Source organism: Somniosus microcephalus, chromosome 5, assembly GCF_052327205.1.
Source record: "Somniosus microcephalus isolate GS21.2 chromosome 5, FLI_Smic_1.0, whole genome shotgun sequence".
In the NCBI taxonomy this organism is placed as follows: Eukaryota; Metazoa; Chordata; class Chondrichthyes; order Squaliformes; family Somniosidae; genus Somniosus; species Somniosus microcephalus.
Window position 1 is genome coordinate 184,133,424 of NC_140991.1, and position 26,386 is coordinate 184,159,809.

Sequence of the window (26,386 nt, forward strand, 5' to 3'; positions counted from 1 at the left end):
TCGCTCTCTCTCTTCCCCCCCAGTCGCTCTCTCTCTTCCCCCCCAGTCGCTCTCTCTCTTCCCCCCCAGTCGCTCTCTCTCTTCCCCCCAGTCGCTCTCTCTCTTCACCCCCAGTCGCTCTCTCTCTTCACCCCCAGTCGCTCTCTCTCTTCACCCCCAGTCGCTCTCTCTCTTCCCCCCCAGTCGCTCTCTCTCTTCCCCCCCAGTCGCTCTCTCTCTTCCCCCCCCAGTCGCTCTCTCTCTTCCCCCCCGTCGCTCTCTCTCTCTTCCCTCCCAGTCGCTCTCTCTCTTCCCCCCTCAGTCGCTCTTTCTCTTCCCCCCCCGTCGCTCTCTCTTCCCCCCAGTCGCTCTCTCTCTTCCCCCCCAGTCACTCTCTCTCTCCCCCCACGTCGCTCTCTCTCTGTCCCCCGAGTCGCTCTCTCTCTCTCTCTTCCAACAACAACATGCCCTCGAAAAAGCCTCGGCACCGCCGGGCACTCCAGCTGGTAAATTATACAGGAATATGCACTGGAGAAACAAAATGTTGGTCTACTCTGATCACACTCAATCTACAGCAAATTCTTGAAGCCAGCAAAGGCTTTTGGTTCTTCTAAATATTAAATTACATTGTCACATATAGTAGTAATCTGTAACAAACATTTCCAAACAGCTATAATTGTCACAAACTTTTTGAGACTCTTTTTCCCGCTTAAACACAAATCTTCCAAGTGTTGAAAGATACATGGAGCTTTCAAATTCATATATTTTTGCAACAGTCGGTGTTCAAATAGTTATACCCAGTATAAAGTCTATACAAATTAAATTATCTATTCATATTGCTGAATGTGAATGAATAACTTTATTTAATAAACTTCCCTGTATCTCTGCAGATGTTTATGGTTTAAGTCGATTTGCTCACCTTCCCACAGCTGAGGAACGAGACATGGCTTACTTTGAAAGCCATTACCAAGAACGGGTATGTTCACATCAATGTAGTAAATATGAAAAGAACCTATGAGGTATTTCAGTGAATAGCAGTATCATTTTTTGAAATAGCTTTTCTAAAATTCATTATTGTTCTTTTATGGGGAGATAAAAAGAACAGCAAAGGATGACAAAATAGATAGAGAGCGCTACAAAAAGGGAGTATGAAAAGAAACTTGCAAGCAATATAAAAAATCAGCACAAAAAACATTTACAATTATATTCGGAAAAAGAGGGTGGTTAATAGCAATGAGGGCCCCCTTAAACACCGATAATGGTGATATAAATTAAAATAAGGAAATGGCGGACATGTTAAATAATTACTTTGCGTCAGTATTTACAGAAGGAGAGGATAGCATGCCGGACATCCCAAGGAAACTAATATTGAATTAGGGATGGGGACTCACCAAAATTAACAAACAAATGTAACAGTAATGAAGAAAATAATGACACTAAAGAGTGACTAATCCCCAGGACCAGATGATTTTTAATCCCAGGGTTTTAAAGGAAGTAGGTGAGAACATTGCAGATGCCTTAACTATGATTGGAGTGGTTATTTGCAAGGTCTTCTGTGTCCTTCTGCGCATGCGCACTTCTATGGGGGCAGAGCCTAAATACCGTCCCGCCCCCATTGGAGCGGCGCATGCAGGCCTGCACCACATTTTATCCCTGTGGAGAAGATCAGTTGGGAGCGGGGAGAGGAGAGGTAATCAGGAGGGTGGGAAGAGAAGGTCAGGAACTTGAGGGGGGATGGTGGTGAAGAGCACAGGAGACAGGAGAAGAACGTGATCCAGGTCTAAAGGGGTGCGGGGGGGGGTGCGATGAGAGCGAGAACGCAATCCAGATGGGAAGACGGCTTATGTTCTCCCCTTCCGTTCATAGTGGATCATGTTCTTCCAACCCCATCCCCACCCCCTTCACATGCGCACCATGTTCTCCCACTCCTGCCTCCAGACCTGGATCACGCTCTTGACTATGAACGGCAGGAAGTTGATTTCTTGGAATGCCTGGCGCGTGTGCGGCAAGTGACATCATTGGACTGGAGGAAATCCGAGATCATGACACTGTCACGATTCACTTCATGCCCAATAGACCTGTAAATCCCCAATAAGTGACCCACACACAGTGCCCCATCAGTCACCACAGCTCTCACCCAGAGTGTTTAGTTTGATGGAGTGATTAGCGACAGTGTCGGTACTTCCGGTTTTTGGTTGACCTGTGATGTCATACTGTGAATTTTTTGTTATTCGCTCATGGGATGCGGGCAAGGCCATCATTTATTGCCCATCCCTAATTGACCTTGAGAAGGTGATGGTGAGCTGCCTTCTTGAACTGCTGCAGTCCGTATGGTAAAGATACTCCCACTGTGCTGTTAGGGAGGGAGTTCCAGGATTTTGATCCAACGGCTTTGAAGGAACAGCGATATATCTGAGGAGTTGCGAATGGAACTGAACACTGCAATCATCAGCGAACATCCCCACTTCTGACCTTATGATGGAGGGAAGGTCATTGATGAAGCAGCTGAAGATGGTTGGGCTGAGGACACTGTCCTGAGGAACTCCTGCAGTGATGTCCTTGGGCTGAGATGATTGGCCTCCAACAACCACAACCATCATCCTTTGTGTTAGGTATGACTCAAGCCAGTGGAGAGTTTTCCCCTTGATTCCCATGGACTTAAATTTTATGAGGGCTCCCTGATGCCACACTCGGTCAAATGCTGCCTTGATGTCAAGAACAGCCACTCTCACCTTACCTCTGGATTTCAGCTCCTTTGTCCATGTTTAGACCAAGGCTGTAATGAGGTCTGGAGTCAAGTGGTCCTGGTGGTACACAAACTGAGCGTTGGTGAGCAGGTTATTGGTAAGTGCCGTTTGATAGCAGTGTCCCCTTCCATCACTTTGCTGGTGATTGAGAGTAGACTGATGGGGTGGAAATTGGCTGGATTGGATTTGTGGACAGGACATACCTGGGCAGTTTTCCCCATTGTCGGGTAGATGCCAGTGTTGTAGCTGTACTGGAACAGCTTGGCTAGAGGCACGGCTAGTTCTGGAGCACAAGCACGACAGCCGGGATGTTGTCGGGGCCCAAAGCCTTTGCTGTATCCAGTGCGCTCAGCCATTCTTGATATCACGTGAAGTGAATTGAATTGGCTGAAGACTGGCTTTAATGATGTTGGGGACCTCAGAAGGAGGTTGAGATGGATCATCCACTTGGCACTTTTGGCTGAAGATGGTTGCAAATGCTTCAGCCTTGTCTTTTGCACTCGTGTGCTAGGTTCCGCCATAATTGAGGATGAGAATGTTCATGGAGCCTCCTGCTCCTGATAGTTGCTTAATTGTCCACCACCATTTACAACTAGATGTGGCAGGACTGCAGAGATTTGATCTGATCCATTGGTTGTGGAATCGCTTAGCTCTGTCTATAGTATGCTGATTCTGCTGTTTAGCATGCATGTAGTCCTGTGTTGCAGCTACCCCAGGTTAGCAATTCATTCTTTCTTACGCCTGGTGCTGCTCCTGGCATGTTCTTCTACACTCGTCATTGAACCAGGGTGGGTTGGTCCCCTGGCTTGATGGTAATGGTAGATTGAGGGATATGCTGCGTCATGAGGTTTACAGATTGTGGTGGAATACTATTCTGGTGCTGCTGATGGCCCACAGGGCCTCATGGATGTCCAGTTTTGAGCTGCTAGATCTGTTCTGAATCTATCCCATTTAACACGGTGGTAGTGCCACACAACACGATTGAGGGTGTCCTCAGTGTGAAGACGGAACTTCATCTCCACAAAGGCTGTGCGGTGGTCCCTTTAATCAATACTGTCATGGACAGATGTATCTGCGACAGGTTGATTGGTGAGGGCGAGGTCAAGTAGGTTTTTCCACTCATGTTGGTTCTCTCACCACCTGCCGCAGGCCCAGTCTGGCAGCTATGTCCTTCAGGACTCGGTCAGCTTGGTCAGTAATGGTGGTACCGAGCCACTCTTGGTGATGGACATTGAAGTCCCCCACCTAGAGTACATTCTGTGCCTTGCTACCCTCAGTGCTTCTTCCAAGTGGTGTTCAACATGGACGAGCATTGATTAATCAGCTGAGGGAGGGCGGTAGGTGGTAATCAGCAGGAGGTTTCCTTGTCTATGCTTGAACTGAAGCCATGAGACTTCATGGGGTCTGGAATCAATGTTGAGAACTCCAGGGCCACTCCCTCCCTGCTGTATATACTGTGCCGCAACCTCGGGTGGGTCTGTCCTGCCCGTGGGACAGGACATACCATGGGATGGTGATAGAGGAGTCTGGGATGTTGGCTGAAAGGAATGGTTTTGAGTATGACTCGGTCAGGCTGTTGCTTAACTAGTCTGTGGGACAGCTCTCCCAATTTTGGCACAAGTCCCCAGATGTTAGTGAGGAGGATTTTGCAGGGTCGACTGGGCTGGCTGTGTCTTTGTTGTGTTCGAAGGTGCCGAGGTCAATGCCCGATGGTCTGTCTGGTTTTATTCTTATTGTTTTTTGTAGTGATTTGGTACAACTGGGTGGCTTGCTAGCCCATTTTTTTTTTTAAATTGTTTTTATGGGATGTGGGCGTCACTGACGAGGCCAGCATTTATTGCCCATCCCTAATTGCCATTGAGAAGGTGGTGGTGAGCCGCCTTCTTGAACCGCTACAGTCCGTGTGCTGTTAGGTAGGGAGTTCCAGGAATTTGACCCACTGACGATGAAGGATCGGCGAAATACTTCTAAGTCAGGATGGTGTATGACTTGGAGGGGAACCTGGAGGTGGTGGTGTTCCCATGCATCTGCTGCCCTTGTCCTTCTAGGTGGAAGAGGTCGTGGGTTTGGGAGGTGCTGCCGAAGAAGCCTTGGCGAGTTGCTGCAGTGCATCTTGCAGATGGTACACACTGCAGCCACGGTACGCCGGTGGCGGAGGGAGTGGATGTTTAAGGTGGTAGACGGGGTGCCAATCAAACGGGCTGCTTTGTCCTGGATGGTGTCGAGCTTCTTGAGTGTTGTTGGAGCTGCACTCATCCAGGCAAGTGGAGAGTATTCCATCACACTCCTTAATTGCGCCTTGTAGATGGTGGAAAGGCTTTGGGGAGTCAGGAGGATGAGACACTCGCTGCACATTACCTAGCCTCTGAACTGCTCTTATTGCCACAGTATTTATGTGGCTGGTCCAGTTAAGTTTCTGGTCAATGGTGACCCCCAGGATGATGATGGTGGGGGATTCGGTGATGGTAATGCCATTGAATGTCAAGGGGTGGTATTTAGACTCTCGCTTGTTGGAAATAGTAATTGCCTGGCACTTCTGTGGCGCGAATGTTACCTGCCACTTATCAGCCCAAGCCTGAACGTCGTCCAGGTCTTGTTGCATGCGGGCATGGACTGCTTCATTATCTGAGGAGTTGTGAATGGCACTGAACACTGTGCAGTCATCAGCGAACATCCCCATTTCTGACTTTATGTTGGAGGGAAGGTCATTGATGAAGCAGCTGAAGATGGTTGGGCTTAGGACACTGCCCTGAGGAACTCCTGCAGTGATGTCCTGGGGCTGTGATGATTGACCTTTAATCACCACAACCATCTTCCTTTGTGTTAGGTATGACTCCAGCCAGTGGAGAGTTTTCCCTCCGATTCCCATTGACTTCAGTTTTACTAGGGCTCCTTGATGCCACACTCGGTTAAATGCTGCCTTGATGTCAAGGGCAGTAAGTCTCACCTCACCTCTGGCATTCAGCTCCCTTGTCCCTATGCCAATTTGCACGTGGCTCAGGTCACAATTCAGAGATTATTACCTTTTGAGGTTCTGCTTTTTAATTTGGACCCTAGCTCCTCAAACTCTCTCTGCAGACCCTCATTCCTAGTTCTACATATGTTGTTGCTTCCTACGTGGACCACGACAACTGGATCCTCCCCCTCCCACTCCAAATTCTTCTCCAGCCGCGAAGAGATATCCTTTGAAGGTCGAGAGCTGGAGAGACAGTTTGAAGGTCGAGAGCTGGAGAGACAGTTTGAAGGTCGAGAGCTGGAGAGACAGTTTGAAGGTCGAGAGCTGGAGAGACAGTTTGAAGGTCGAGAGCTGGAGAGACAGTTTGAAGGTCGAGAGCTGGAGAGACAGTTTGAAGGTCGAGAGCTGGAGAGACAGTTTGAAGGTCGAGAGCTGGAGTGACAGTTTGAAGGTCGAGAGATGGAGTGACAGTTTGAAGGTCGAGAGCTGGAGTGACAGTTTGAAGGTCGAGAGCTGCAGTGACAGTTTGAAGGTCGAGAGCTGGAGAGAGCATTTTGAAGGTCGAGAGCTGGAGCGGAACCCGGTTACCAGGACGCCAAGTTGGACAGCCAGGGGTAATGTGCAGGCCAGGTGTGTGGAAGAAACCGAGGGGAAACATCGAGAAAAACTGAGAGGAAACATCGAGAAAGACAGAGGAAACATCGAGAGAGAGAGAGAGGGGAAACATCGAGAGAGACCAAGATGGAAACATCGAGAAAGACTGAGGGGGCACTTTATTTATTTAATGTTATTAATTAATTAATTAATTAAATTTATTTAATTATAAGTTGTGAGTTCCTCACGATGCTCTCCCAGTGCGGCCACCCTGTAACATAAGAAATAGGAGCAGGAGTAGGCCAATCGGCCCCTCGAGCCTGCTCCGCCATTCAATAAGATCATGGCTGATCTGATCCTAACCGCCAATCAACTATCACAGAACCATCTCCTGAATCTAACAGAATTAGACACACGAAATAGGAGCAGGACCAGGCTACATGGCCCCTGGGCCCGCTCCGCTACTCACAGGGCCATGACCGGTCCAAACCTAGACTCATGTCCAAATTCCTGCCCGCTCCCCGTACCCCTTAATTCCCTTTACTTCTAGGAAACTGTCTATTAACGTTTTAAATTTATGTAATGATGTAGCTTCAACAGCTTTTTGGGGCAGCCTATTCCATGGGCCTACCACCCTCTGAGTGAAGTAGTTCCTCCTCATCTCAGTTTTGAAAGAGCAGCCCCTTATTCTAAGACTATGCCCCCTAGTTCTAGTTTCACCCATCATCGGGAACATCCTCCCCGCATCCACCCGATCCAACCCCTTCACAATCTTATATGTTTCAATAAGATCGCCTCTCATTCTTCTGAACTCCAATGAGTAGAGTCCCAATCTACTCAACCTCTCCTCATATGTCCATCCCCTCATCTCCGGGATTAACCGAGTGAACCTTCTTTGTACTGACTCGAGAGCAAGTATGTCTTTTCTTAAGTATGGACACCAAAACTGTATGCAGTATTCCAGGTGCGGTCTCACCAATACCTTGTACAACTGAAGCAATACCTCCCTATTTTTATATTTATCCCCCTAGCAATGAAAGCCAACATTCCATTGGCCTTCTTAATCACTTGCTGCACCTGCATACTAACCTTTTGAGTTTCGTGCACCAGGACCCCCAGATCCCTTTGTACTTCAGTACTTTCCAGTTTCTTGCCATTAAGATAATAACTTGCTCTACGATTTTTCCTGCCAAAGTGCATAACCTCACACTTTCCAGTATTGTATTACATCTGCCAAATCTCTGCCCACTTACTTAGCCTGTCTATGTCCCCTTGCAGGTTTTTTATGTCCTCCTCACTCACTACTTTCCCTCCCATCTTAGTATCATCTGTAAACTTTGATATGTTACATTCGGTCCCCTCCTCCAAATCGTTAATATAGATTGTAAAGAGTTGGGGACCCAGCACTGACCCCTGCGGAACACCACTAGTTACTGATTGCCAGTCTGAGAATGAACCATTTATCCCAACTCTCTGCCTTCTGTTAGATAGCCAATCCTCTATCCATGCCAGAATATTACCCCCAATCCCATGATTTTTTATCTTAAGCAATAATCTTTTGTGTGGCACCTTGTCAAATGCCTTTTGGAAGTCTAAATACACTACGTCCACTGGTTCCCCTTTATCCACCCTATATGTTACTTCCTCAAAGAACTCCAGCAAATTTGTCAAACATGACTTCCCCTTCATAAAACCATGCTGACTTTGTCCTATTAAATTATGTTTATCCAAATGTCCTGTTACTGTCTCCTTAATAACGGACTCCAAAATTTTACCTACCACAGATGTTAGGCTAACCGGTCTATAGTTTCCAGCCTTCTGTCTATTGCCCTTTTTAAATAAGGGTGTTACATTAGCAGTTTTCCAGTCTGCCGGGACCTTTGCTGAGTCCAGGGAGTTTTGGAAAATTATTGCCAATGCATCCACAATCCCTACCGCCACTTCCCTCAAGATCCTAGGATGTAAGCCATCAGGTCCAGGTGATTAATCCGCCTTGAGTCCCATTATTTTACCGAGTACCACTTCCTTCGTGATTTTGATTGTGTTTAGCTCCTCCCCCCCATAGCCCCCTGTTTGTCCAGTGTTGGGATATTCTTAGTGTCCTCTACTGTGAAGACTGATACAAAATATTCATTCAGTGTTTTTGCCATCTCCACATTTCCCACCATTAATTTCCCGGTCTCATCCTCTAAGGGACCAACATTTACTTTAGCCACCCTTTTTCTTTTTATATAACTATAAAAACTCTTACTATCTGTTTTTATATTTTTTGCTCATTTACTTTCATAATCTATCTTCCCTTTCTTAATCAATCTTTTTGTTATTTTTTGCTGTCTTTTAAAGTTTTCCCAATCCTCTATCCTCCCACTAGATTTGGCTACTTAGTCGAATACTGTCCTTAATTTCTTTACTTAGCCACGGATGGCTGTCTTTTCTTTTACACCATTTTTTTCCTCAGTGGAATATATATTTTTTGGAAGTTGTAAAATAACTCCTTAAATGTACACCACTGATCATGTATCGTCTTACCCTTTAATCTATTTTCCCAATCCAATCTCATACCTTCATAGTCTCCTTTATTCAAGCTTAGCACGCTTGTTTGAGATCCAACCTTCTCACCCTCTAATTGAATATGGAATTCAACCATGTTATGGTCACTCATTCCAAGGGAATCCTTTACTAGGACATTTTTAATTAATTCTGTCTCGTTACACAGGACCAGATCTAAGGTTGCTTGCCCCCTGGTCAGTTCAGTTACATACTGCTCAAGAAACCCATCCCTAATACACTCAATGAACTCATCCTCAAGGCAGCCCTGCCCAATTTGATTTGTCCAATTAATATGATAGTTAAAATCCCCCATAATTATAGATGTTCCCTTATTACAAGCCTCAACTATTTCCTGATTGATACTCCGTCCAACAGAGTTGCAACTGTTCGGAGGCCTATAGACTACACCCACTAGTGGTTTTTTCCCCTTATTATTCCTTATCTCCACCCAAACTGTTTCATTATCCTGATCTTTTGACCCAATATCATTTCTCTGTATTACAGTGATTCCTTCCTTTATTAACATAGCCACCCCACCTCCCCTTCCTGCCTGTCCTTTGTGATCGTTAAATAACCTGGTATGTTTAATTCCCAGGCATTGTCACCCTGCAGCCATGTTTCTGTAATGGCCACAAGATCGTACCCATATGTAGTTATTTGTGCCATTAACTCGTCTATTTTGTTACGAATGCTACGTGCATTCAGATAGAGAACTTTCAAATATGTTTTGTGACACTTAGTTCCTGCTTTTGCCCTTTTTTATTACTTTACCTTTTACTCCATACCTTCTGCCCCTTCCTGACACGCTCTGGTATTTAATTTCCCCACTGCTACCTAAGTCTATGACCTTCTCTGTTGTCATTTTTATTATTTGCTCTCTAGGAACCTCCCCCCCACTAGTTAGTTTAAAGCCCTCTCTACAGCCCCAGTTATATGATTCGCCAGGACTCTAGTCCCAGCACTGGCCAAGTGAAGCCTGTCCCAACGGAACAGCTCCCTCCTGCCCCAGTACTGGTGCCAGTGTCCCAGGAAGCAAAACCCATTTCTCCCACACCAGACTTTGAGCCACGCATTTAACTCCCTAATTTTATTTGTCCTAGCCAAATTCGCTCGTGGCTCAGGTAATAATCCAGAGATTATTACCCTTGAGGTTCTGTTTTTTAATTTGACCCCTAGCTGCTCATACTCCTTTAACAGATGTAAGAAGTCACACAACACCAGGTTATAGTCCAACAGCTTTATTTGAAATCACAAGCTTTCGGAGCGCTGCTCCTTCTTCAGGTGAAGTGGAGAAATGCATAAAGACACAGCTTATATAGTCAGAGAATCATGTCAGATGTTTACAAGTAACCTTTCCAACTGCCATTTATCGCACCTCGGCAGAGAGATAATCACAGCAGTCAAAGGTGTGAATGGTGTCCAAACAGGTCAGTCAGGGAAACATTACATCAAAGAAGACAAACACGGGACACAACCAACAGAGTACCCTTCGTCGTCCAGTACTTCCCCGGAGCGGAGAAACTACGCTATGTTCTTCGCAGCCTTCAACATGTCATCGATGACGACGAACACCTCGCTAAGGCCATCCCCACGCCTCCACTACTCGCTTTCAAACAGCCGCCTAACCTCAAACAGACCATCGTTCGCAGCAAATTACCCAGCTTTCAGGAGAACAGCGACCACGACACCACACAACCCTGCCACAGCAACCTCTGCAAGACATACCAGATCATCAACACAGATACCATCATCACACGTGAGGACACCACCCACCAGGTACATGGTACATACTCATGTGACTCGGCCAACGTTGTCTACCTCATACGTTGCAGGAAAGGATGCCCCGGAGCATGGTACATCGGCGAGACCATGCAGACACTGCGACAACGGATGAACGGACACCGCGCAACAATCACCAGGCAGGAGTGTTCCCTCCCAGTCGGGGAACACTTCAGCAGTCAAGGACATTCAGCCTCCGATCTTCGGGTAAGCATTCTCCAAGGTGGCCTTCGAGACACACGACAACGCAAAATCGTCGAGCAGAAACTGATAGCCAAGTTCTGCACTCATGAGGACGGCCTCAACCGAGATCTTGGGTTCATGTCACGCTACATGTAACCCCACCTGATGCAGGGTCATCCAGACTCGAGTCGACATTGGCTTGTTCTCTCTACACAGATACGGCTGGACCTGCTGTGATTTCCAGCCAAAAAAAATGTTTTTTGTCTGTTTTTTTGTTTTTCATACAGACCCCAGCATCTGCAATATTTGACCCCTTGTGACCCCACCTCATTGTTCTTTGATGTAATGTTTCCCTGACTGACCTGTTTGGACACCATTCACACCTTTGACTGCTGTGATTATCTCTCTGCCGAGGTGTGATAAATGGCAGTTGGAAAGGTTACCTGTAAACATCTGACATGATTCTCTGACTATATAAGCTGTGTCTTTATGCATTTCTCCACTTCACCTGAAGAAGGAGCAGCGCTCCGAAAGCTTGTGATTTCAAATAAAGCTGTTGGACTATAGCCTGGTGTTGTGTGACTTCTTACATTTGTCCACCCCAGTCCAACTCCGGCATCTCCACACCATGGCTCCTTTAACAGAACCGGCTTCCTAGTCCTATCTACGTCGTTTGCACCAACATGGACCACGACAACTGGATCCACCCCCTCCCACTGCAAGTTTCTTTCCAGCCCAGAGGAGATGTCCTTAACCTTGGCACCGGGTAGGCAACTCAGCCTTCGGGACTCTCACTCTCGGCTGCAGAGAACTCTATCTATCCCCCTAATAATACTCTCCCCTACCACTGCAACATTTCTATTTACTCCCCCCTCTTGAATGGCCCCCCGTTCCACTGTGCTGTGGCCAGGTTGCTCATCCTCCCTGCAGTGCCTGCTCCCGTCCCCACAGGGAGTAAGAACCTCGAACCTGTTGGACAAGAGCAAGGGCTGCGGCTCCTCCAACACTACCTCCTGGATCCCCGTACCTGCCTCACTCGTAGTCACACCGTCCTGTCCCTGACCATGGGCTTCATCTGAATTAATTAACTTCAGAGGTGTGACCGCCTCCTGATACAGAGTCCAGGTACTTCTCCCCCTCCCTGATGTGTCGCAGTGTCTGAAGCTCAGACTCCAGCTCATCAACACGGAGCTGGAGTTCCTGTAGCAGCAGACACTTGTCACAGATGTAATCACCGTGAGCCTCAATGGGGTTCACTGGCTCCCACATCTCGCAACAGTAACACATCAGCTGCTCCATTCTATGTAATTAATTAAATTTTTTATTGTTAGTTATGGACACCCTCTGCCTGATTATAGATGCTAGTATCCCCTTTAATTAATTGGGTTTAAATTAAATCGATCCCTCTAATTACACCAGTTAAATGGTTTACCAACAGTCACTCTGCACCAGAAAGGCCTTATTAACTACAACCCACAGAGTTAAAGTTTGAAAAGAGCACTTAACACCCCACTTACCCAAACTCACAGCACTCTCTGCTGACTCGCACTGGTACTGGTCTTTTTATACTGTTTGTTTGTTTACAGCCAAATGAGTCACCCCTGCTGATTGGTTAGAAAACTGGTTTCCACTGCCTGCTGTGCCAATTTACTCCTACTGCAGTGTAACCTTGTTTTACTCTTCTTAAACCAACAGAATCCCAAATATTTAACTTTTCCCCTTTACTTAAACTGCTTAAGTAATCTTATCAAGAATGATTTAAAGAGAAATAACAATTAAAGAACTCTCACACTTACCCAAACTCACAGCACTCTCTGCTGAGATTATTCTGGAAGCCTGGGTAGAAATATCAATGTAATTACTGTAGAAATTACTTTTTTTACATTATTGCTTGTTCATTTTATGTGCTGTCTTTTTATGTTTTTTATTTATTTTATGTCTGCTTTATTTATATTTAAAGTATGTATGTGTGTATATGTCGGTATGTGTTTTTTTGTGATGGCGCCGATGAAGATGGCTGCCGTCCTTGCGAGCTCCGTGCGTACCAGGCAGCTAAGTGTTCTTGCTGCTTGGTGCTCTCGGCTTGTCAAGAAAAAAGCATTTCACTGACTAGATTACACTTCTTGTATTTAGTTATGTGACCAATAAAAATTGAAACTGAATTTAACCCTGGCACCAGGCAGGCAACACAGCCTTCGGAACTCCCGATCGCAGCTGCAGAGAACAGTACCTATCCCCCTGACTATACTGTCCCTTACCACTGCAACATTTCTTTTCACTCCCCCCACTTGAATGGCCTCCTGTACCACAGTGCCGTGCTCAGTTTGCTCATCTACCCTGCAGACTTGGCCCTCATCCATACAAGCAGCAAGAACCTCATACCTGTTCGATAAGGGCAAAGGCCAAGGCTCCTCCAACACTGCATCTGGGATCCCCTTACCTGCCTGAGTTGCAGTTGATGGGCCATCAATAACTCAAAGACAAGGAATTAAAGGATGCAACTGAAGGCTTTTAATCACTAAGAACATTGCATGTCTTTCCACATCGGATTTGTCTGGCAGAAATGACTCATACAGCTCGAGACCTTTATATGACAAAAGACAGGGGCGGAGCCAATACACACAATAGGAAAAAGGGGGCGGTACACACAATACAATGCAGGTAAAACACAGAGGCTGATGAAGGCATATATTTCATCACATTCACCCCTTCTACAGATTTAGTCTGTCCGGGGGTGTGATAGTCCTTCCTGAACGTCGCAACAGTACCTCGGGTTCCGACCGGGAGTCCGTGGTGCCCTCCTGGGCATACCCCTGTGCTGGGGGTGTTGCTGGTACTTCTGGGGGTGGTGAGGATACCTCTGGGGATGGTGGAGGTTTTTCTGGGGGTGGTGAGGATGGGTCGTCGTCGCTTCCTGCCGAGGCAAGGTCCTTTATGGACACGGTGTCCTCACGCCCGTCGGCGTGCTTGATGTACGCGTACTGTGGGTTTGCGTGGAGTAGGTGTACTGCCTCCACGAGGGGATCCGTTTTGTGGCCCTTCACATGCTTCCGTAATAGGACTGTCCCTGGGGTGGAGAGCCACGAAGGTAGGGACACTCCCGAGGTTGATTTGCGGGGAAAAACAAACATCTTCTCGTGAGGAGTGGCGTTAGTAGCAGTACACAGTAGCGACCTTATCGAGTGGAGTACGTCTGGGAGGACCTCTTGCCAGCGGGAGGTAGGGAGGCCTTTAGAACTTAGTGCTAAGGTGACCGCCTTCCACACCGTCGCGTTCTCCCTCTCCACTTGCCCATTACCCCGGGGGTTATAACTAGTGGTCCGACTCGTGGCTATCCCCTTCGACAGCAGGTATTGGCGCAGTTCGTCGCTCATGAACGACGCCCCCCTGTCAGTGTGGATGTAGTTAGGCATGCCGAACTTGCAAAACAGGCTGCCGAGGCACTTGATGACCGTGGCACTGGTCATGTCTGGGCAGGGGTAGGCGAATGGGAAGTGGGAGTACTCGTCCACAATGTTGAGAAAGTACACATTGCGGTCGGTGGAGGGGAGTGGTCCCTTGAAATCTAAGCTCAGGCGCTCGAATGGCCGTGTAGCTTTGATCAGGTGGGCTCGGTCGGGCCTGAAAAAACGTGGCTTGCATTCTGCACAGGTGCGGCAGTCCCTGGTCATAGACCGGACCTCCTCGATGGAATAGGGCAGGTTACGGGATTTTACAAAGTGGAATAGCCGGGTGACCCCCGGGTGGCAGAGGCCATTGTGGAGGCCCTGTAGCCTGTCCCCCTGGATGCTGGCACACATCCCTCGTGATAGGGCGTCGGGGGATTCGTTGAGGGCCCCTGGCCTATATATTATGTTGTACTCAAAGGTGGAGCGTTCGATCCGCCACCTGAGAATTTTGTCGTTCTTGATCTTCCCCCTCTGTTTGTTGTTAAACATGAAGGCTACCGACCGCTGGTCGGTAAGCAGGGTGAAGCGTTTGCCGGCTAGGTAGTGCCTCCAGTGCCGCACTGCCTCCACTATGGCCTGGGCCTCCTTCTCTACCGAGGAGTGCCTGATCTCGGGCCCTTGGAGGGTTCTTGAGAAAAAGGCTACGGGCCGCCCATCCTGGTTGAGGGTGGCTGCGAAAGCGAAGTCGGACGCATCGCTTTCGACCTGGAAAGGGATGTTTTCGTCCACTGCCTGCAGCGCGGCCTTCTCAATGTCGTGTTTAATGCTGTTGAAGGCGGCGTGGGCCTCGGCCGTGAGCGGGAAGGACGTTGATTTCAGGAGGGGACGGGCCTTGTCGGAATAATTGGGGACCCATTGGGTGTAATAGGAGAAAAACCCCAGGCACCTTTTCAGGACCTTTGGAGTGTTTGGTAGGGGTAGCTCCCGTAGGGGGTGCAATCGGTTGGGGTCCGGACCGATTTCCCCGTTTTCCACCACGCAGCCCAGGATACAGAGGCGCGTGGTGCTAAAGACACACTTATCCTCGTTGTAGGTGAGATTGAGTCTGAGGGTGGTTTTCAGAAATCTCGCGAGGTTCGAGTCGTGGTCTTGCTGGTCGTGGCCGCAGATGGTGACGTTGTCTAGGTATGGATAGGTGGCTGTTAACTGGTTCTCATCGACCATGCGGTCCATCTCCCGCTGGAAGACCGAGACCCCATTCGTTACCCCAAAGGGGACTCTGAGGAAGTGGTAGAGGCGTCCGTTCGCCTCGAAGGCGGTGTATGGACGGTCCTCCGGCCTAATGGGGAGCTGGTGGTATGCCAATTTTAGGTCGATGGTGGAAAACACCCGGTATTGCGCGATTTGGTTAACCATATCTGCTATGCGGGGCAGAGGGTAGGCGTCTAGCTGGGTGTACAGATTAACCGTCTGGCTATAATCTATCACCATCCACTTCTTTTCGCTACCCTTAACTACTACTACCTGGGCGCGCCACGGGCTGGTACTGCATTCAATGATACCCTCCCGCTTGAGTCTTTCTACTTCCGACGCAATGAACCGTCTGTCCTCCCAGCTGTACCGCCTACTCTTGGTCGCTATGGGTCGACAGTTGGGTGCGAGGTTGGCGAACAGAGAGGGCGGCTTGACCTTCAGGGTAGCCAGACCGCACACTGGGAGGGGCGGCTGGGACCCACCGTAGGTAAGCGTGATACTTTGGTGGTGGCACTGGAAGTCCAGACCCAAGATCACGCTCACAGAGAGATCTGGCATTATCAATAGTTTAAAATCTCTGTAATCAGTGCCTTTTACCGACAACATAACCGCGCAGAAACCTGTAATTTTTGAGGTATGGGTCTTATCAGCCATGGTGATTTTGCCCTGTGTAGGGACTATCGTTAGTGAAAGTCGTTTTACCAGGCTAGGATGAATAAAGCTTTCGGTGCTCCCGCAGTCAATCAAGCATTTAACCTTGTTCCCGTTTACCTCTATGTCCATCATCGATCTAGACAACGGATGCGGCCTGGATTGATCCACTGTGATCGAGGCCACCAGTGGGTCCTGGAGGTCCGTGTAGTCGGGACAAGATGGTGGACTCCATGAGGGTGAACAAGATGGCGTCCAAGATGGCCGCCCCCACGGCGCGCATGCGGCGGTGGCGGAGTTGGAGGCGGGGTTCCCTCTGCAGACTTTGCTGAAATGTCCTTTCTTCCCGCATTTAAAACAGGTGGTGCCCTTCGCTGGGCACAGATGCCTGGAGTGTTTGTCCTGGCCGCAGAAGTAGCATTTCGGGCCCCGATGCATCGCGGCAGTAGTGGGGCTCCTGGGTGGAGGCTGGGGCTCCGATGGTGCTGGGCTGGCCTGAGACCTGGGAGGTGAAGATGGCTTCCAAGATGGCGGCCCCCACGAGGCGGAGTGGGCCGCGTGGCCTGAGGAACAGGATTCAGAGTTCCTCTGGGCCATATTCAACGATCGCGCTATGCCCATAGCCTGTTTTAAGTCCAGTCCCTCCTTTTCAAACAGTTTCTGCCGAATGTAATTTGAACTGAGGCCCGCAATAAAGGAGTCTCGGATCAGCTCCTCCGTGTACACGATGGCAGACACGGCCTTACAGTTACAGTCTCTGCCCAGTACTTTTAGGCTTAGCATGAAGTCCTCTAGTGACTCACCATGCCGCTGCGTGCGAGTAGTCAGAAGATGCCTGGTGTACACCTCGTTTATTGGCCGCACGTAGTGGGCCTTCAGAATGGTGCAGGCATCCCCGTAGCTGGTGGCATCTCGGATGAGAGGGGAGACCCGATGACTCACCCAGTTTCGCAGGATTCCCAGTTTCACGTCTCCGGTGGCGGTCGCGGCTGCTATGACGGTGGCTGAGCTTTCGATGAAAAATTCGAAGCATTGGAACCAGTGTCCAAACTGTGTGGCTGCGTCCGAGGCATGGGGGTCCAGATCCAAGCGCTCTGGTTTCAGGAGTCGATCCATCTTGGTGTTTTAGTGATTAAAATTGATGTGCCATCAATAACTCAAAGACAAGGAATTAAAGGATTCAACTGAAGGCTTTTAATCACTAAGAACATTGCATGTCTTTCCACATCGGATTCGTCTGGCAGAAATGACTCATGCAGCTCTTGAGACCTTTATTTGACAAAAGACAGGGGCGGAGCCAATACACACAATAGGAAAAAGGGGGCGGTACACACAATACAATGCAGGTAAAACACAGGGGCTGAGGAAGGCATATATTTCATCACAGCAGTCACACCCTCCTGTCCCTGACCACTAACCAGACCTGTACGACTACCTAACCTAAGGGGTGTGACTGCCTCCTGGATCAAAGTTTCCAGATAACTCGCCCCCCTCCCTGATGCCCTGCAATGTCTGCATCTCAGACTCCAGCTCAACAACTCTGAGCTGAAGTCCCTCGAGTTGCAGACACTTACTGCAGACATGGTCGTCCGGGATCGCAGTGCTCTCCACAAACTCCCACATGCTGCAGTTGCGGCACACCACCTGCACTGCCATCCCTTTATAACCTTGTTTTTATTATTTAAGTAATTAAAGTTTATGTATTTAATTAACTTAGCTTAGTTTAGTTTTTAACTAATTACCAGATCTAGTTTAATTTCTAGGTAGATAAAATTTAATATTTACCTGTAACACAAAGCACTCCAAGTTTTGGAGGCCAAAAGCACTACCTCCTTCCCCCTCTGCTCCAAATTCCCACTCTCTCCAAATTCCCAAGTTGCACCACTCTGTGCTGACCACTCTGTGCGTCAGCAAAAACGGTTTACTTTCATACCTTTAGAGCCACACCCAAATTACAAGTTCTGTCTCGGCTCCCTGCTCACAGAAATTAGCACCTATTCAAGACAAACACTTACAGTTGACTGACAGTTAACTGCCACTGGCAGGCAGTTTCTGTTAACTACAGATTTTATAGTTCTCAGATAAATACAAAATGTTAAACTAAATTTCACTTTTTTACAGCTAATAATTACCCAGAACTTACCAGAGACTCCCACTTTCTGCAAATTCCCAAGTTTCACCACTCGGTTTAAGTGCAATCCGTTTAAGACACTCTGTGCTGACCACACTAATTGGCATGATGTAACTAGTGGCATCTCTCAGTGATCTGTGTTTGGGCCTCAACTATTCACTGTATTTATTAGTGATTTAGATGATGGGATAGAGAGCCACATATCCAAGTTTGCTGAGGACACAAGGTAGGTGGCAATGTAAGCAGCGTAGATGGAAGCATAGAATTACAAAGAGATAATAGATTAAGTGGGCAAAACTGGCAAATGGATTTCAATATAGGCAAGTGGCCGTCTACAGTACAATACAGTACTGTATTTTAACAATGTTTTTATTATACAGAACATATTTTGTGGATATTATTTTATATAACTGGCTTATTTCACTTCACATAGTAACTAAACAATAATGTGATATACTGTATACAATTTCTAGTTATGTATAACTATTTTAGCCTGGCCGCTATGATGTCTAAAGCCAGAAGTTATCACTAAAATGGAATTTTGTGCCATTTTGAGCTAAAGAAAGCACATTTACTTATAATATATCCAAAGGTACCATGAAAAGTAGTATAGAGGTTGCACCTGCAACTTTACACCAGATTGTCAAGTGCTAAAATGTTGCTCACAGATGCATGACAAAGGTGCCAGTCATACGACAGAGTTTGCAAAGTGAAGAAAATCTATAATATTGCCCTTTCAAAATGTGGATAAGGCAATAGTTAGAAATCAATCATGTGACTAGATTTTAGTTGATTGTGAATGTAATATTGATCTTATTGCATTCATGTACTGTAAATTAATTTTACCCATAATTGTTGCATTATACCATTTATGATAGTTAATATACAACTCTTTGTATTTCAGCTCAAGATGGAAAAGGCTGCTGCTAAGGGACAGAAAAAGATTCCTGCATCTAAAGGCGAAACTTTAAAAGTGCCAAAGCCTTCAAGAGGACCAAAACATTGAAAGTCCTAACAACATACGTGCATTTAAATTGCCCTTTCCACTTTCCTAGTACATCAGACACATTATTGATGTCACTAACCCATTCTATTTGGACTAAACACCGCAAACTTTCCATGTTGCCAGTTTCAGATTTGAAAACTGTTCACTGAATTTCATCAACACATGTACCTTTGATACTGTCATCCTGATACAAATAAACATCTTGGACATGAAAATTGTTTAAAAGCTTCTGCAAAGATATTTCTGAGAAACAGATCTTTTTAGGGATTTTCACAGTAATATTTGTAATGACAAAAATATTCACCACAAAAGAATCGCCAAGTTGCTGTTTTTAATAGGAGTTTAAACAATGGGTCTCTACTGTCATTCAGATTCAACTAGAGGCACATCCCATCGGCGAATAGCAACAGGAGGAAGACCCCTTCTCCTACAGCTGGAGAAGTTATCGGTAGGAAACAATGAGTAAACTGAAGGGCAAAATTCAAAGATAGTATAGAAATAAGTATTTTGAAGAAGGGTCTGCACCTTAAACATTAACTGGTCTGTTCTCTCCACAGATACTGGCTGACCTGCTGAAGGTTTCTAGTATTTTCTAGTTTTGTTTCAGATTGTTCGCATCTGCAGTTTCACATTTGTCTAATAGAAAGAAAGAACTTGCATTTATATAGTTCCTTTCATGACCTCAGAAGGTCCCAAAATGTTTCATACCCAATTAATTAATTTTGAAACATAGGCACATTATGTAGGCACATGTGACAGCCAATTTGCACACAGGAAATCCCCACAAACAGCAGAGAGTCATGGACGGCACATAAGGAGGCCATTCGGCCCATCGAGTCCGTGCCAGCTCTCTGTAGAGCAATCCAGTCAGTCCCATTCCCCTGCTCTATCCCCGTAGCCCTGCAAGTTTATTTCCCTCAAGTGCCTATCCAGTCTCCCCTTGAAAACATTGAGTGTCTCCGCTTCCACCACTTCCGTCGGCAGTGAATTCCAGGTCATCATCACTCGCTACGTAAAAAAGTTTTCCTCACATTCTCCCCTGTATCTCTTGCCCAAAATGTTAAATCACAGAATCACAGAAACCCCACAGTGCAGATAGAGGCCATTTCGGCCCATCGAGCCTGCACCGACACATATCCCACCCGATCCCCGTAACCCCTACATCAACACATATCCCACCCTATTCCCGTAACCCCACGTATTTAATCCCCCTAACACTAAGGGTCAATTTATCATAGCCAATCAACCTAACCCGCAAATCTGTGTCACCTTAGTCCTTGTACCATCAACTAGTGGGAACAGCCTTTCTCCATCTAGCCTATCCAAACCTGTCAGAATCTTGTACACCTCTATCAAATCACCCCTCAATCTCCTTTGCTCTAATGAAAACAAATTCAGCTTCTCCAACCTGTCCTTGTAGCTAAGATCCCCCATCTCCAGAACCATTCTGGTAAATCTCCTCTGCACCCTCTCAAAGGGCCTTCACATCCTTCCTAAAGCGTGGTGACCAGAACTGGATACAATACTCCAGTTGTGGCCTAACCAGCGCTTCATAAAGGTTCAGCATAACTTCTCTACTTTTGTACTCAATGGCCCTGATTTTCGGCTTGTGTGGGGAATGGTCGGATTTCCCCGAATGTGGGGTTTCTGACGCACATAAAAAAGTGTCAGCCAGCCCCACGCAATTTTCCCTCAATTGGCCAATTAATTCCCAGCATGTGGGAAGCCTTGCTAATTGTCTAAATCGAGTCAGAAATCGCCACAGTATGATGTCATCATTCGTGGTGCTTTCAAGGTCCATGGCAAGCACTGCATCCTCTGAAGGCTTCCAAATGAACCATACAGGATGGCAGAGGAGCCTGCAGCAGCTGTGGCCAGTGCCAGACCCCGAGCTGCCTTCAAATTCGACGAGGCTTCACTGCAGGCATTATTGGATGGGGTTAGGGCCCACAGGGAGGTCCTCTTCCCTAGGTCAGGGAGGAAGAGGCCTCCCACTGAGACCAATGCTGCATGGATGCAGGTGTCAGCAGATGCCAACTCGCTGGGAGTCACCAGAGGAACCATGGCATTACATCTGTTACTCCTTCCTTTACTCCCCCACAGTACCATCCAGAGCCCCCGTCCTCACTGTGGAGGAGGAAGAGGCTGTGCAGCCAGACTCCTCAGAGGAAGCTCCAACCTCTGAGGGTGCAGCGTCAGCAGAAGTAAGCGCACCCAGCACCAGTGCAGACACTCACACCTCGGGGGGACCTTCGGGACATAGAGTAGTGTTGTCACCTGGTGTTTCACAGCTGACAAGTGAGCCTCAGCAGATTCTGGAGACAGGGACAGCAGTGGAGAGTCCTTGTCAGAGGGCGCAGGGCTCTGCCAGCTCAGCTCAGCTGCGCTGCATCTCGACCCTCTGCCTCTGGGTCCATCCGCAAGAGAAGAGGTGATGGATCTCCATGCACAGATGCAGGAGTCTCTGGCAGGTTTTGTCTCCAGGGTCGCTGCGAGTGTGGAGCGAATGGAGGAGTCCATAGCGACCATGAGCAGAGCCTTTGTGGAGTCATTGGTGCATGAACGCAGCACCATGGAAAGGTTGGCAACCTCCATGGAGGAGATAACTCGCCAGCATACGGAAAACATGGTGAGTGCTCATAAGAGAATGACATCTCTTGAGGAGCGTTGGCCATCTGTTGAACAGAGAAACCAGATCTTCATGGAAGTCCTTCTGAGTAGGACTGCCAGTGCAGAAATGGGTCCCACTGGCCCCCTAAAGCGCAGCAAGGTGCTCTCAAGCCACTTCCAAGCGCTGGCCCCTTCTGGCTTGTGCAGCTTTAGGTGAGTGAGCAGCAGCCTGGTGCTCCTGGTAATCATCCTGCTGTTCCTGGTTCTGCTGCTGCCACCTCTGCTGTTGGAGATCCTCTAATGCCAGGAAGGGAAGGTGCCAAAGGCCTCCCATGCTTCTAGCAGATGCCTCGGTTGAGGAGGTCCTGAGTTAGGGTGGTGAGAGGGGCTTCCCAGGAGCTCACACTGAAGAAGTGAGTGAGGCTCCAACTTTCTGCAGCTGCTCCTAAGGCTTCAAATAGTTCCCCCAAGCCTTGATCAACAAGGTCCTGCAGCCTGCAAATGCTGCCTCTTTAAATATCTTCAGCCCTCAGCGACCTGCTGCTGCAAGCAAGCAAGCCAGCTGTTTTCACGCCAGCTCTCATCGGCGGGGTTCCCCGCAGGCGGGTTTCAGGTGGGGAAAGCCCCAAAGTCGCAACGGCACGGGAAAATCGTCCTTAACAAGGTGATCATTGGTGATTAGTGTGCCGACGAGCAGACCTGCTAGCGGCGGGCGGGACTGAAGCGGGGCGCGTGAAAACGGCGGTCCGAAAGTTGGACGGGGCGGTGAATCATGCAGGGGGGGGTCCCGACCCGCTTTTTCCGCGATTTTCGGACCACGGCCGCATGAAAAGCCGCCCGACAGCTGCCCGAAAATCGGGGCCAATACCTCTATGCTTTGCTAACCACTCTCTCAATATGTCCTGCCACCTTCAGGGACCTATGCACATTAACTCTCAGGTCCCTCTGTTACTGCACACTTTTTAAAACTGTGCCATTACGTGTATATAGCCTCTCCCTGTTCCTTCTGCCAAAATGCATCACCTCACACTTCTCTGTATTAAATTCGATCTGCAACTTCTCTGCCCATTCTGCTAGCCTTACTATGTCCTGTTGCAGTCAATTGGTATCATTATTACCGTTTTCCACACCCCCAAGTTTGGTGTCATTGGCAAATTTAGAAATTCTACTCAGTATTCCAATATCCAGTTTATATATATCAAAAAAGCAGTGACCCCAGCACCGACTTTTAGGGAACACCACTGTCTACCATCCTCCAGTCTGAAAAACAACCATTTACCATGACTCGCTGTTTTCTGTCCTTAAGCCAATTCCTTATCCACTGACCCTCCTATTCCATGAGCCTCAATTTTGTTAACCAGCCTTCTATGTGATACTTTGTCAAACGCCTTCCTAAAATCCATGTAGACAACATCCATTGCATTCCCTTCATCAATCCTCTCTGTTACTTCATCAAAAATATCAATTAGATTAGTCAAACACGATCTGCCTTTTACAAATCCGTGTTGGCTCTCCTTAATTAGCTTAAACCTCTCTAAGTGCCCGTTAATTTTTTCCTTGATTATTGTTTCTAAAACTTTACCCACCACTGATGTTAAACTGACCGGCCTGTAGTTATTAGGATTGTCCTTACACCTTTTCTTGAACAATAGTGTCACATTTGCCACTTTTGAATCCTTGGGCACCTCCCCCACATCTAGGGAAGATTGGATAATTATGACAAGCCCTTCCGCTATCTCCTCCCCCAATTCCCTTAGCAACCTGGGATGCAAGCCATCTGGACCTGGTGACTGATCCACTCTAAGCATACCCAACCTTTGTTGTACATCCTTATCAATTTTCACCCCTTCAATTGCTTCTACCTTTTCCACTTCTACCGTTATTTTGTCAGCATCCACCTCCTTAGTAAACACCGATACAAAGTACTCATTGAATATTCTAGCCTTGCCCTGCGCCTCTAAGCATATATCGCCTTCTTTGTCTCGAATAGGCCCCACCCCGCCTCTTACTTCCCTTACTGTTACTGTTTACATGCCGGTAGAAGAGTTTTTGGGTTCCCTTTTATGTTAACCACCATTCTATTCTGATATTCTCTCTTTGCCAATCTCATTTTCATCTTCACATCCCCTCTCAACTTATTGTTTGGTCTGGTTCTCCCTTGAAGAATTCACCTGACATGCATCATACACCCTCTTTTTTTTGTTTCATGATCTTCTCTATCTCCCTCATCATCCAAGAGCCCTTGCTTTGGTTCCCTTACCCTTCCCTCTTGTTGGAATGTACCTAGCATGTACTTGCATCATCTCCTTAAAAATCACCCATTGTTCCGTTACAGTTTTTCCTGTCAGTCTTTGGTTCCATTTTACCCTGGCTAGATCCTTTCGCATCCCATTGAAGTTGGCCCTATTCCAGTTTAGAAGTTCCACTCTAGATTGTTCCTTGCTCCTCTCCATTGCGAATCTAAATCTTATGATACGATGATCACTCGTACCCAAGTGTTCTCCCACAGACACTTGGTCGACCTGGCCCACCTCATTCCCCAGCACCAGATCCAGCAATGCCTCCTTCCTAGTTCGGCCAAGAACATATTGGTCAAGGAAATTTTCCTGAGCATACAAATAAGGAGTAGGCCACTCGCCCCCTCGAGCCTGCTCCGCTATTCAATAATATCATGGCTGATCTGATTACTCCACATTCCCGCCTACCTCCGATAACCTTTCACTCCCTTGCTTATCAAGAATCTATCTTCCTCTGCCTTAAAAATATTCAAAGACTCTGCTTCCACCGCCCTTTGAGGAAATAATTTCTCCTCATCTCTGTCTTAAATGGGCAATCCCTTATTTTTAAACAGTGACCCCTTGTTCTAGATTCTCCCACAAGAGGAAACATCCTCTCCACATCCACCCTGTCCAGACCCCTCAGGATCTTACATGTTTCAATCAAGTCACCTCTTACTCTTCTAAACTCCAGCGGATACAAGCCTAGCCTGTCCAACCTTTCCTCATAAGACAACTCGCCCATTCCAGGTATTAGTCTAGTAAACCTTCTCTGTACTGCTTCCAACGCATTTACATCCTTCCTTAAATAAGGAGACCAATACTGTACACAGTACTCCAGATGTGGTCTCACCAATGCCCTGTATAACTGAAGCATATCCTCCCTACTTTTGTATTCAATTCCCCTCGCAATAAACAATAACATTCTATTAGCTTTCCTAATTACTTGCTGTACCTGCATACTAACCTTTTGCGATTCATGCACTAGGACACCCAGATCCCTCTGCATCTCAGAGCTCTGCAATCTCTCACCATTTAGATAATATACTTTTTTATTCTTCCTGCCAAAATGGACAATTTCACATTTTCCCACGTTATACTCCATTTGCCAGATCTTTGCCCACTCACTTAACCTATCTATATCCCTTTGTAGCCTCATGTCCTCTTCACAATTTACTTTCCTACCTGTCTTTGTGTCATCAGCAAATTTAGCAACTATACCTTCGGTCCATTCATCCAAGTCATTTATATAAATTGTAAAAACTTCACATTTCAGAAATTCCTCCCCCTCCTTTCCCTTTACCCTAGCATTATCCCAATCGATATTTGGGTAATTAAAGTCCCCCAATATCACCATTCTATGGGGGAAAAATTCGGCATCGCCCCATTTGGGGTGCCATTATTGGCGGTGTGCGAAATTTAGCGCCTGGCGCTAATTATTGCCTCCGACAGCAAACTTGGCTTTTATCGCCCCTGGAGGTGATTGGAGTGCTAAATCAGGCGCTTCACACTTGTCTTAAGGCGCAAAGGCTGAGGAGCGAGGCACTACCTCAGAGCGCTGGCGAAGCAAGGAAGGGCAAATCAAAATAAACCTGCAAAGTGCTGCTCAGTACTCAAAACTCCTTCACACAGCATTGAATCTCTCCAGAAGTCAGTCTCTCTCTCTCTCAGAATGCGTGGTGCAAAAATGTCACCGACAAAAAAAGGCAGGAAGCGGTCGCCTTTAGATAGCGCTCCCCTAGTCCCTTTCTGACAGCATAACGCTCCCCTCAACCTGTCGTTGCTAGCAGCAGGCGGTAAGGCAGGGGGCACCACTCAATATCCGGTCCGGGGCGCTAACGGGGCGTTGCGCACTCGACTGACGTCACAATCTGCCGGCGCAGAAGACCGCGGCGGTAGTGTTTAGCGCCGCCGCAAAATGTCTAGTTAATTTCGCGAGCGGCACAAACATCGCCGCGCCCGGCCTCCAGTTGCTTTGCGCCCCAATTGGCACCCTCTTAAGGCACAAACAACTGAATTTTTCCCCCTATAGCTTTGCATATCTCTGCGATTTCCCTGCAGATTTGCTCCTCTATCTCCCTCTCACTATTTGGAAGCCTATAGAATACCCCCAATAGCGTGATCATACCCTTTTTGCTCAACTCTAACCAAATGGATTCTATCCTTGTCCCCTCAAGAACATCCTCCCTTTCCAACACAACAATGTCTTCCTTAATCAGCACTGCCACCGCACCTCCCTTTTTTCCTTCCCTATCTTTTCTGTACACTTTGGCAGGAAAAA

General features: G+C 47.4%; 1 long non-coding RNA gene across 1 annotated transcript in view; it reads left to right on the plus strand.

Moving 5' to 3' along the window:
* The first annotated feature begins 661 nt into the window (after positions 1 to 661).
* LOC147117476 (uncharacterized) overlaps positions 662 to 26,386 on the plus strand; it is a 28,453-nt gene continuing 2,728 nt past the window's right edge. The window contains exons 1-2 of the long non-coding RNA XR_015078454.1: positions 662 to 955; positions 19,118 to 19,667. This is a non-coding gene — a long non-coding RNA (uncharacterized LOC147117476). The remainder of the gene's footprint in view (positions 956 to 19,117; positions 19,668 to 26,386) is intronic.